We start from the raw sequence: 11,009 nt of genomic DNA, 5'->3' as shown, positions 1-11,009 counted from the left end.
TGAAATCTGTTGCGCCTCTGGTGTAGGCAGGAGTTCGAACATATTCACTCCAGCACACTACGGTAGCAGCAATTTCTGGGGGCCCGGCTGGGCAGGCAGGATACTGAAAATAAACATCTTGCCATAGCCTGTGTTGACCGGGACCTGACCTTCTGCCACCAGCCAAACACAAATCCAAAGGCAGATGAGTTTAGGTACAATTAGGGTGTCAGGCAATTTGAGTGACAATATTTTATTAAACACAGTGCAGACCGGACTGACTCGCGGCCAGTAGCACTGACTGCACAGTCTCTCTGCTTCGCACCAGAAGACTCACACATCAGCGCCTCAGTGACAGGCTGTAAGTGCCGCAGGCCGGCTCTGGGGGCCGACTCCAGGGCTCACAATGCTCCTGCCATCCCTTGTGAGCTGCAGCCCCGGGGAGGGCTGTCCCTCATTCAGCAGAACACTTGGAAGCCGCGCTGCTGTAATCAAATGGAGCTCAGACGGTCGCGCCACTCTGCTTCACCCCTCACAGCACGCAGGTGATCAGGGTGCTCAAAGTGTGTAATTAATGCATTTAGATGTGGTAATACAGCCCACCACATTAAAATGCATCTGGAGCTGCCTGTCCCCGGAGAATGAGAGGCGGTGCCGGGGTGTGCTGGAGAAGCCCACCAGTCGTTTTCTCGCCTCGAGGGCCCCTGCGGCTGTGTTGGTGCCGCTGTGCACGGTGACAGGCGTGCCGGCCTTTCTGTACACCCTTCGATCCTCTGAGCTCCGTGGGAGGCACAAGGGAGATGTCAGTTTCCCTGGTGGAAAGTGTGACCCGTCTGACCGTGACCTTGTCCACACAGCTGTGAGGGAGGCACATGAAGAAGTGGGGTTCCAAGTACAGGAGGAAGCCGTCTGGGGTGTCATGAAGCCGGTCACTGCTTTGGGAGGGATGGTGGTTGCTCCAGTGATAGCCTACGTTGGACCACTGGAGTCCCTTTCTCTTACTCTAAGCTCCAGTGAGGTGGAATACATCTTTACTCTCACTATCCCGGACCTTTGCTCAGAGGCTAACCAGGGCTACACCCATTTCCGCATGCATGGACGCTATGCCTACACTGTACCTGTCTTCTTTGGAGGGAAGCACAAAGTCTTGGGGCTGACTGCTGTTGTCACGGACTTAGCCCTTAAGCTGCTGGTACCCAGCACCTATCAGACCTGTTTGGGCAGATCTCAGAAGGCATGATGCTCGCCAACATGTCATAAATACTGTATGGTTCCGGAAACTGGCTCACCCTCCCCATCGGGTGATCCAGACAAAACTGGAGTACAGCTTTGTGCCTATATAATCTGGCCATCAACAGAACCCCACACACTGTAACGTTCTATGTAGAGCACATCGTGTTTGAATGAGGTGTTCCCAGTGCAATAACAATATTTTTGCATAAGATGCTGCTATTCATTGGAGCTAGATCTGCACTATATCAAACAACCAAAAAAAAGGCTGTACACTCAATTTATCTACCCTTGCGATGGGATGTGATTCCAAAACATTTCATGTCTCCCGAAGCAACAGATACCCGTGAAAAGGTTTTCGGCAGCCCCTTATTAGCTACAACTCAGATTAACTTAGAAAAATGCAAAGTGATTTACATATGATTCTAGGGCATTTAAAGGAGTTATTTAGTGCGTGGGGAAGATGAACTGCTTCAATTACATGCTTATGTGTTTTTCCGACGCCAGGAAAAAACGGGGGAAGTCATGTAAGTTGTACACAGAAGCTTATGAGTATTTTTCTCAAATGTGCGAAATACATTTTGAATGTGACTATTATATGTGTCATAAGGACAGGGCTGTCCGAGTTGTATGAGTATGCCAAAGAACTCAATATATGTTTATGGTGCATTAATTTTTTTTTTATTACAAAACAATTAACCAAACATCAAAATTGTATTTTTGTAGTTATTATCTTTCACCTTCTATACTTAGTAATAAGGCCCTTCTGCTCTTGTAGTGTTCGTGTTTGTACTTTGCTTCGAAGTGTTCTGCTGTGCTATTCCCCTGCAGCCAATTTTCTGTCCCTCTTCACTCCTATTAGGGTAACCATTTCTCTACAGGTCATTGCAGACACTGCTCCCTGTTTTAGATTTTTGGGTGATATAATGCAGACTGGGTAATGTAGTCTTGTTTGTTTTCAACTAATTAGATTAAACCACCTGAAATCAACGATTTGTGAGTAAAAACGTTCAGTGTGTGTGTGTGCACACGTGTACTACAGGTCGGCGTCCTGTGCAGTGAGATGGAATGGGCGCCCTGTAAACAGTGAGAGCTTTGTATTCCGGTGCTCACGGTTCACAGTTTGAGCCTGTGCACAGTGAGGCATGCATGGTGAGCGAGGTGCGCTTTTTGCACTGTGAGGCATAATCGTGTAAAGTATATGTGCATGCGTGTACTCCGGGTTTGGAGTCCTGTGCAGTGAGATGAGCGCTCTGTAGACAGTGAGCACGTTGTTTGTTTGTGGTACACATTATGAGTCTGTACGGCGTGAAGCTGAAGTACAGTGAGCAGCCAGAAGGCACTGAGTGTGTGCGGAACTGAACCTCACCAGCAGTGACTCTCCCCCCTCTTTTGCAGGGGGCTGGTCCGAGCACATTCCACCATTTGAATAATGCTTCACGAAGGAAAAAAAAAACAATAACATTTACATTGCCAATGGTTCAAAACAATGTCATTGCGAGACCTATTGCATTGTAAATGCTTGTTTATTCTTGTGATGGGGAGAATTGCCCACAGCTATACAGATTGGCTATAGCTCTCTGGGACTAAGCAATCCATGCTCCTACTAGTCTGTTTAATTGAAAAGGAACCTACACCAGAGTGGATAGCCTAACAAGGGTGCCATCCTCCAGACAGTCACGAACCCCACCTTCAAGGCCTGGGACTCCCCTTAGCCACTTTTGTGACCCACTTCAACACCAAATGTGACCTTTCACTGCCTGTATTGCCAGTGGACCCAGTTGATCAGGGGACACCCTGACATACATGTATGCATTTTCTCCAGCTGCTCCAATTCGTAGAGTTTGCAAGAAGATCAGAAAGTCCAGGTTGTTAACTGATCCTGGTGACTAGTCTGGGCTCCCCAGGTTTGATACTGTAATCTACTTCACCATCTACAGTGAGATAAGGTCTGTCGACAGTAGTGGTGAGACTACCCATCCAGTAAAAGAGAGAGTTCTGCAACCCTCCCAACCATCACTCAGCTTGAATCCAAGCTTGTTGGACGGCTGAGCTTTCAACATCAAGGCCTGCCCTGGGGGAACCTAGGAGTTCTGGTAGCTGCCAGGTAATCTTCCTGTAGAATCTAGTGTAAGATAGAATTGGCTGGAGTTCTGTCTCTTGGCTCCAGGAAGAACATCAACATGTATATAAGCTCAATTGACAATGTGATGTCCTTTAGGCACCGCTTGATGGCTACCTTGTAGCCCTACATCTTGACCATAACAGACTACTGTAATAGACCTAGTGAGTCCTTCTCCATGGCCAAATATGCTCTAAAAAGATAAATGATAGGCCTAATGTACTTATTCCCTCTAAACACTGTGCATCTGATCCTGGCTGGGCTGAATCACAAGACTTTCAAGCCACTACTGCAACCTGAAACATTGTTGGGACTGGAGAATAAACGAGATCGTAGCCCTTTGTGCCTCAGAGCCTTTCACAATGGTCTGTAGAGACGCTGTGGTTCTCTTTTATATTATATTTGATTAATTTATAATTTTTCCATTTTAATCCAGGAAATCACCAGTAAACTAAACATTCAACATGTTATGCCTTTAAACATTAAGCCCTGAAAATGTTTTTCAGGGCTGCATGGCGCATCTGCAACATTGCGGCGGGCGGTGCAGAGGGCGGATTGCCTACCGGTGGAAATCCGCCGGGGTCCCCCCCGCCATGGTAAGTCATATGCGGGCGGTGGTTGTCTGCGTGCGGATCGCCCGATATCTTAATGAGCCCCCTACTGTCTAGTGATAGCATGCATTTTCACATAAATCTCCTGAAATAACTTGTTTGTAATGTCAATCTTGAAATATTCCAGAACTGTCAAAGTATAGCAAGCAGGCTTCACTCTCTCTCTTGGGAGGATGGGGGTTCACATCACCTAAGAAAACAAGGAAGATGCAGTGCATTTTGCAGTAACAAAAGTCTAAACACTATGGTAAAAATGGACAGTCATTTAAGAATCTGCACACTTGTATATTCGAACATTTTAGCTAGCATATTTCTCTAGTTTTGCATTTCACCTTCGTTCATTTCTTCATCCTGCCCCTGCTGAATAGATTTGCTTTAGGTGTAATTTTAGTACTCATAATCTTCCTGGAAGGGGAATAATGGAAAAATAAAACAAAACACAAATCTCACAATCTTAGTCTATAGAGAGCAGAACTACACCTTTTACGTTCGCAAAACCTATAATGAGGTTTAGCAAGCCACGCATGGTCACCCTGTGGGCCCTGCATGGTCTGGTAAATCTGGAGTAATGCAAGGCAGTGCAAGACGCTGATTTGCGTCACTCTGCCCCAGAGAGGCGTTCCATGGGTAGAGTCTGGGTGTTCCCACGCATCCACCCATGGATTCTGAAGCATTCCTAGATTTATCCTTGCTGGTAGACCTGGGAATGCGTCAGAATGCTACGCCTCTAAAGGTGAGGCGTACCGAGGAGAAATATCTGTATTTCTCCACTTTTTTCTAAGGTGTTCCTTCCTGCACAAAAATAATCCTGTCCTCTCCCTTTCACGCAGCACAGCAAGGAGTCTTGCTGCGTTGCATTAAATAATAATACATATGGTCCCAAGGCTCTTTTCTTAGGCAGCACTAGCGATTGTCACTGAGATGACAGCTTTAAGTACATATTTGAAAATGCCATCCTTTTGTACCCAAGCATTGACTTGTCATTTAATGAAAATACACACGTTTTGCTATCAAACTTCGTAATTTGGAAAAATATATTGAATTCCCCAAAACAAACACTTGCAGTTTTTACGTAAAACCCCTTTTTGCACTGGAGTACGTGTTTTTTCTTTTTAGTAAATGCTTCAATCATCAGGTTGTCATTTTCACACTGACAAGTTCCAGTGCCACACGTGGATATAAAGTGTCTTCTATGCCTGTGTGTCAGCATCTCTTGCCAAGGATGTCAATTCCATTACATACCAGTGATTGCCATAGTTTTGTCAGTGTCAGTATGTTGTGGGCACCATAATGGCACAGATCCCCACAATACGCCCAAAATAACCACCATTATGTAAGGTCCAGCACTATGCAAGCGATAGGCACTAATATACTGTGAATTTCCAGTCTCATAAGAATTACCACCATTTTGACAGGGCCAACATTATGACAGAGTTTGGCACTTTTTCACCAATAATGCCCTCGATATGCCAAGAATTGCGACCCTTATGCCAAGGCCATTGTTATACGAAGAGATTGATGCTCACAATATACCTAGATTTACCATCACTATGGCAAGGACAATGTTACACTAGGGGTGGTAACTTCACCCCAGTATAATCCCACAATATGCTCATAGATTTCACCACTGTGCCAGGGCTTCATGCCAAAAATGCCGCTAGGGAAGGGGGGAAGCCCATAAAAAGTTATAGGTGTAGTGCCATATCTACTAACACACAGACACACAAAAGGAATAAAGGTTTATTTTTTACCTTGCATCCTGCTATAGTTCTACCTCTGCTCCTTGCCTGGATCACAGTCTCTCGGCAGCATAGCTAGACACACCCAGACATGCACACACATCCAGCGAAGGGCATTAAATACAACCATGTAGCATACTGCATTGTGATTGGCAGTGTTGCTGGTCCTTCACTGTCAATCAAACTGCAAATGTGACGTGGGGTCTGCAATTAGCTTTGAAGTATGGACATAAAGGTCTCTGGGCAGAGCCGAGTGCTGCAGATCTTTCCAATCACAACCTACCCTAAGATCATAGAGACAGCACTGCACAATCCCGGTCCTTCAAAAGGACAGAGACAATTTGAGCTGTGTGAGCCACCACTGACCATGTGAGCAATCAGAGGATTGTTTCTCCAACTTAATATACAACGTAACAGGGTATGGCTGAAAGTGCGGTACGATGGTCACCTCAATCCGTGCACCGGCCACCTGGCGACTCATCCTGGAAAATCCTGACCTGTGTTAGACTGGACAGTGAAGTGACGCTTACTCCAGGTGGTGGAACAAAGAGGGTTTCACAAAGGATGTACGAGAGTGGATTCCGTTATTTGGATTTGGAAATTATCAGAAAGATGTTTTTTTGTACTTAACTGCGCTGCATTGCTGCAAGGTTCATGCTGCGCACTGGTTTAGGCTTCCTTTGCCCTTAATAGCTAACACTACTCTATTTAAGATTATTTCACTGTCTAGAAATCTATACGTTATGCAAAACAGCCCATTTTGTATCCTTGGGGTCTTCTTTTGCCAAGTTGGAGGCACACTGAGAAGCCTGCTGTGGTACTCTAAGAGGGAAATATAGCCCTGCTGTACCCGAGGGGTTACTATTGGGCCACACACTTCATGCTGAATTAGGTGGCTCTGAGGAAGAGGTATAGAGCATGGGATCGTATTGGTCTATCACAGTCCGACGACATGAGGGGATCTGCTGCTATGAAGACCTTTAATGAACTGAAATCAGATTTTGAACTATTCAAGACGTAATAATGCATCAAGCTTTAAAGGGTTTAAATAGTCGTGTGTTTCCAAGACGACATTCTAGTGCATGGCAAATCTGAAGCAGAACACAATTAAACCTTAAGAGCGTTCTTCTCAGCTGTACAGGAAGCAGGGTCAACCCTGATGACAGAGAAATGTCAGATTGGAGTGGCTCCGTAGATTATCTGGGACACATGCTTTCTAAAGATGGCATTAAAACTAGGGCTGGGCGGAATTTGCGGAATGCCTCTTCGCGGAATTTTGAAAAAAAATTGTGGAAAACCAGCGCACAACCTGAGGGACCGTGTGCCCGGGACTGGGGTCCCTCGTGCTTGGGCAGGCTCCCCTATCTCCCCGGCCTGGCTGCGTTGAGAAGCAGGGACCGGCCCCGGGCCTCCTGATTTTTGGTCAGGGCCTGGGACCCCACGTCCTGCGGCCTGGCAAGTGTCCATCTGCCCGGGACAAGGGACCCTGGTGCAGAGCCCCGGAGCCCTGCAAGGGCAGGCGGGAGCCCTACCGCTATGGCTCGGTGTGGGCAGCTGGGAGTCCTTTCGGTCCCGGCCATCTGGTCGCACCTTTCCCTCGGCCATCTGGTCGCGCGCAATGCTTTCCAACGGGGCGACCAGATGGCCGGGCCAGCCTGGAAGTCCCGATGAGGGTCCATTCGCCTCGCGGATCCCAGCCAGGGCTCCAGGAGGCCGGGCGCGTCCGCGCCTAGGGTCCCCTCCGTCACTCGGAGCGCGAGGGTTACAAGAAAGGTGGGTAGCCTTCCTCCGGATTAGTAGGGGCAGGGTATGCCGGGACACCCCTCCCGGGGATGGCGGTTCTCAGGCGGGGACCAGATGGGCCAAGTCCGGACGACACTTCCCCGGGGCGTCCGGTGCTCCCTCCTCCAGCCCGTGGCGAGGCAAAGTGCCCAGGACGGGCTCCATGGGTCCCCCGGGCGTCCACCGAGGCCTGCAGCCCCAAAGCCCTGCAGCCCTGGAGCCCTTCAGCCCAGAGCCCTGGAGCCCTGGAGCCCTGCAGGCCCGGAGCCCTGCAGGCCCGGAGCCCTGCAGGCCCGGAGCCCTGCAGGCCCGGAGCCCTGCAGCCCCGGAGCCCTGCAGCCCCGGAGCCCTGCAGGCCCTGAGCCCTGCAGCCCCGGAGCCCTGCAGCCCCGGAACCCTGCAGGCCCGGAGCCCTGCAGCCCCGGAGCCCTGCAGGCCCGGAGCCCTGCAGGCCCAGTGTCCTGCAGCCCTGGAGCCCTGCAGCCCTGCAGCCCCGGAGCCCTGGAGCCCTGGAGCCCTGCAGGCCCGGAGCCCTGCAGCCCCGGAGCCCTGCAGGCCCGGAGCCCTGCAGCCCCGGAGCCCTGCAGCCCCGGAGCCCTGCAGGTCCAGAGCCCTGCAGCCCCGGAGCCCTGCAGCCCCGGAGCCCTGCAGCCCTGGAGCCCTGCAGCCCCGGAGCCCCGGAGCCCTGCAGCCATGGAGCCCTGCAGCCATGGAGCCCTGCGTGGGCAGGCGGGAACCCTAGCGCGAAGGCTCGGGGTTGGACAGATGGGAGTCCTTTCAGTCCCGTCCATCTGGTTGCACCTCTCCCCTCGGCCATCTGGTCGCGCGCAATGCTTTCCAACGGGGCGACCAGATGGCCGGGCCAGCCTGGAAGTCCCGATGAGGGCCCATTCGCCTCGCGGATCCCAGCCAGGGCTCCAGGAGGCCGGGCGCGTCCGCGCCTAGGGTCCCCTCCGTCACTCGGAGCGCGAGGGTTACAAGAAAGGTGGGTAGCCTTCCTCCGGATTAGTAGGGGCAGGGTATGCCGGGACACCCCTCCCGGGGATGGCGGTTCTCAGGCGGGGACCAGATGGGCCAAGCCCGGACGACACTTCCCCGGGGCGTCCGGTGCTTCCTCCTCCAGCCCGCGGCGAGGCAAAGTGCCCAGGACGGGCTCCATGGGTCCCCCGGGCGTCCACCGAGGCCTGCAGCTCCAAAGCCCTGCAGCCCTGGAGCCCTTCAGCCCGGAGCCCTGGAGCCCTGGAGCCCTGCAGGCCCGGAGCCCTGCAGGCCCGGAGCCCTGCAGCCCCAGAGCCCTGCAGGCCCAGAGCCTTGCAGCCCCGGAGCCCTGCAGGCCTGGAGCCCTGCAGCCCCGGAGCCCTGCAGGCCCGGAGCCCTGCAGGCCCGGAGCCCTGCAGGCCCGGAGCCCTGCAGGCCTGGAGCCCTGCAGGCCTGGAGCCCTGCAGCCCTGGAGCCCTGGAGCCCTGGAGCCCTGCAGGCCCAGAGCCCTGCAGCCCCGGAGCCCTGCAGCCCCGGAGCCCTGCAGGCCCAGAGCCCTGCAGCCCCGGAGCCCTGCAGCCCCGGAGCCCTGCAGCCCCGGAGCCCTGCAGCCCCGGAGCCCTGCAGCCCCGGAGCCCTGCAGGCCCGGAGCCCTACAGACCCGGAGCCCTGCAGCCCTGGAGCCCTGCAGCCCCGGAGCCCTGCAGCCCCGGAGCCCTGCAGCCACGGAGCCCTGCAGCCATGGAGCCCTGCGTGGGCAGGCGGGAACCCTAGCGCGAAGGCTCGGGGTTGGACAGATGGGAGTCCTTTCAGTCCCGTCCATCTGGTTGCACCTCGGCCATCTGGTCGCGCGCAATGCTTTCCAACGGGGCGACCAGATGGCCGGGCCAGCCTGGAAGTCCCGATGAGGGTCCATTCGCCTCGCGGATCCCAGCCAGGGCTCCAGGAGGCCGGGCGCGCCCGCGCCTAGGGTCCCCTCAGTCACACGGAGCGCGAGGGTTACAAGAAAGGTGGGTAGCCTTCCTCCGGATTAGTAGGGGCAGGGTATGCCGGGACACCCCTCCTGGGTATTGCGGTTCTCAGGCGGGGACCAGATGGGCCAAGCCCGGACGACACTTCCACCGGGGCGTCGGGCGCTTCCTCCTCCAGCCCGTGGCGAGGCAAAGTGCCCAGGACGGGCTCCATGGGTCCCCCGGGCGTCCACCGAGGCCTGCAGCCCCAAAGCCCTGCAGCCCTGGAGCCCTCTAGCCCGGAGCCCTGGAGCCCTGCAGGCCCGGAGCCCTGCAGCCCCGGAGCCCTGCAGCCCCGGAGCCCTGCAGCCCCGGAGCCCTGCAGGCCCGGAGCCCTGCAGCCCCGGAGCCCTGCAGGCCCGGAGCCCTGCAGGCCCGGAGCCCTGCAGCCCCGGAGCCCTGCAGGCCCGGAGCCCTGCAGCCCCGGAGCCCTGCAGCCCCGGAGCCCTGCAGCCCCGGAGCCCTGCAGCCCCGGAGCCACGGAGCCCTGCAGGCCCGGAGCCCTGCAGCCCTGGAGCCCTGCAGCCCCTGAGCCCTGCAGCCACGGAGCCCTGCGTGGGCAGGCAGGAACCCCAGCGCGAAGGCTCGGGGTTGGACAGATGGGAGTCCTTTCAGTCCCGTCCATCTGGTTGCACCTCTCCCCTCGGCCATCTGGTCGCGCGCAATGCTTTCCAATGGGGCGACCAGATGGCCGGGCCAGCCTGGAAGTCCCGATGAGGGTCCATTCGCCTCCCGGATCCCAGCCAGGGCTCCAGGAGGCCGGGCGCTCTCCGGCCCCGGGCCCCGTCCCCCGGCCTGCGGCACTGCCAAAGGCCCGGGACGGGGTTCCGTTGTGTCCGGGGAGCCTCCCCAGGCCTGTCTGGGTTCATTGGCCCCTGGGGGCCCATGGGGGCCCCGGGGAGGGCGGCCTCCCCACCCGGGGTGCTGCCACGTGGCAGGGTGCCCGGGGCGGGGTCCGGAGGTCCCGGGGAGGCTTCCCCTGCGCCTGCGGGCCCGGGAGCCCCGGCTGGGTCCAGGGGCCCGGCCGGGCCCCGGGTCGGGGTCTCCGGCCCCGGGCCCTGTCCCCCGGCCTGCGGCACTGCCAAAGGCCCGGGGCGGGGTTCCGTTGTGTCCGGGGAGCCTCCCCAGGCTCGTCTGGGTTCATTGGCCCCTGGGGGCCCCAGGGGCCCCCAGGGAGGGCGGCCTCCACGCCCCGGGCTCCGTCCGGGGTCCTGCCACGCGAAATGGTGCCAGGGGCGTGGTCCGTAGGCCCCGGGGAGGCTTCCCCTTCCCTTTTCCCTTTCCCCTCGGCCATCTGGTCGCGCCTGTCCCCTCGGCCATCTGGTCGCGCAAGCCCCCTTCGGCCATCTGGGCGCGCACGTCCCTTCGGCCATCTGGTCGCGCACAATGCTTTCCTATTGGGCGACCAGATGGCCGAGCTTGCCTGGAAGTCTCGATGAGGGTCCATTTGCCTCCCGGATCCCAGCGAGGGCTCCAGGAGGTCGGGTACATTCGCGCCTAGGGTCCCCTCTGTCACCTCGTGCGCACGGATTACAAGAAAGGGGGGTTATTTTCCTCC

The 11,009-nt window shown here is 55.6% G+C and overlaps 1 pseudogene; it reads left to right on the top strand.

Moving 5' to 3' along the window:
* Window positions 1-553: 553 nt before the first annotated feature.
* On the top strand, window positions 554-1,219 carry LOC146865632 (mitochondrial coenzyme A diphosphatase NUDT8 pseudogene; annotated as a pseudogene).
* Window positions 1,220-11,009: the final 9,790 nt, after the last annotated feature.

Source organism: Triturus cristatus, chromosome 2_1 (genome assembly GCF_964204655.1).
Source record: "Triturus cristatus chromosome 2_1, aTriCri1.1, whole genome shotgun sequence".
NCBI lineage: Eukaryota > Metazoa > Chordata > Amphibia > Caudata > Salamandridae > Triturus > Triturus cristatus.
This window is presented reverse-complemented; position numbering and strand designations above follow the sequence as displayed.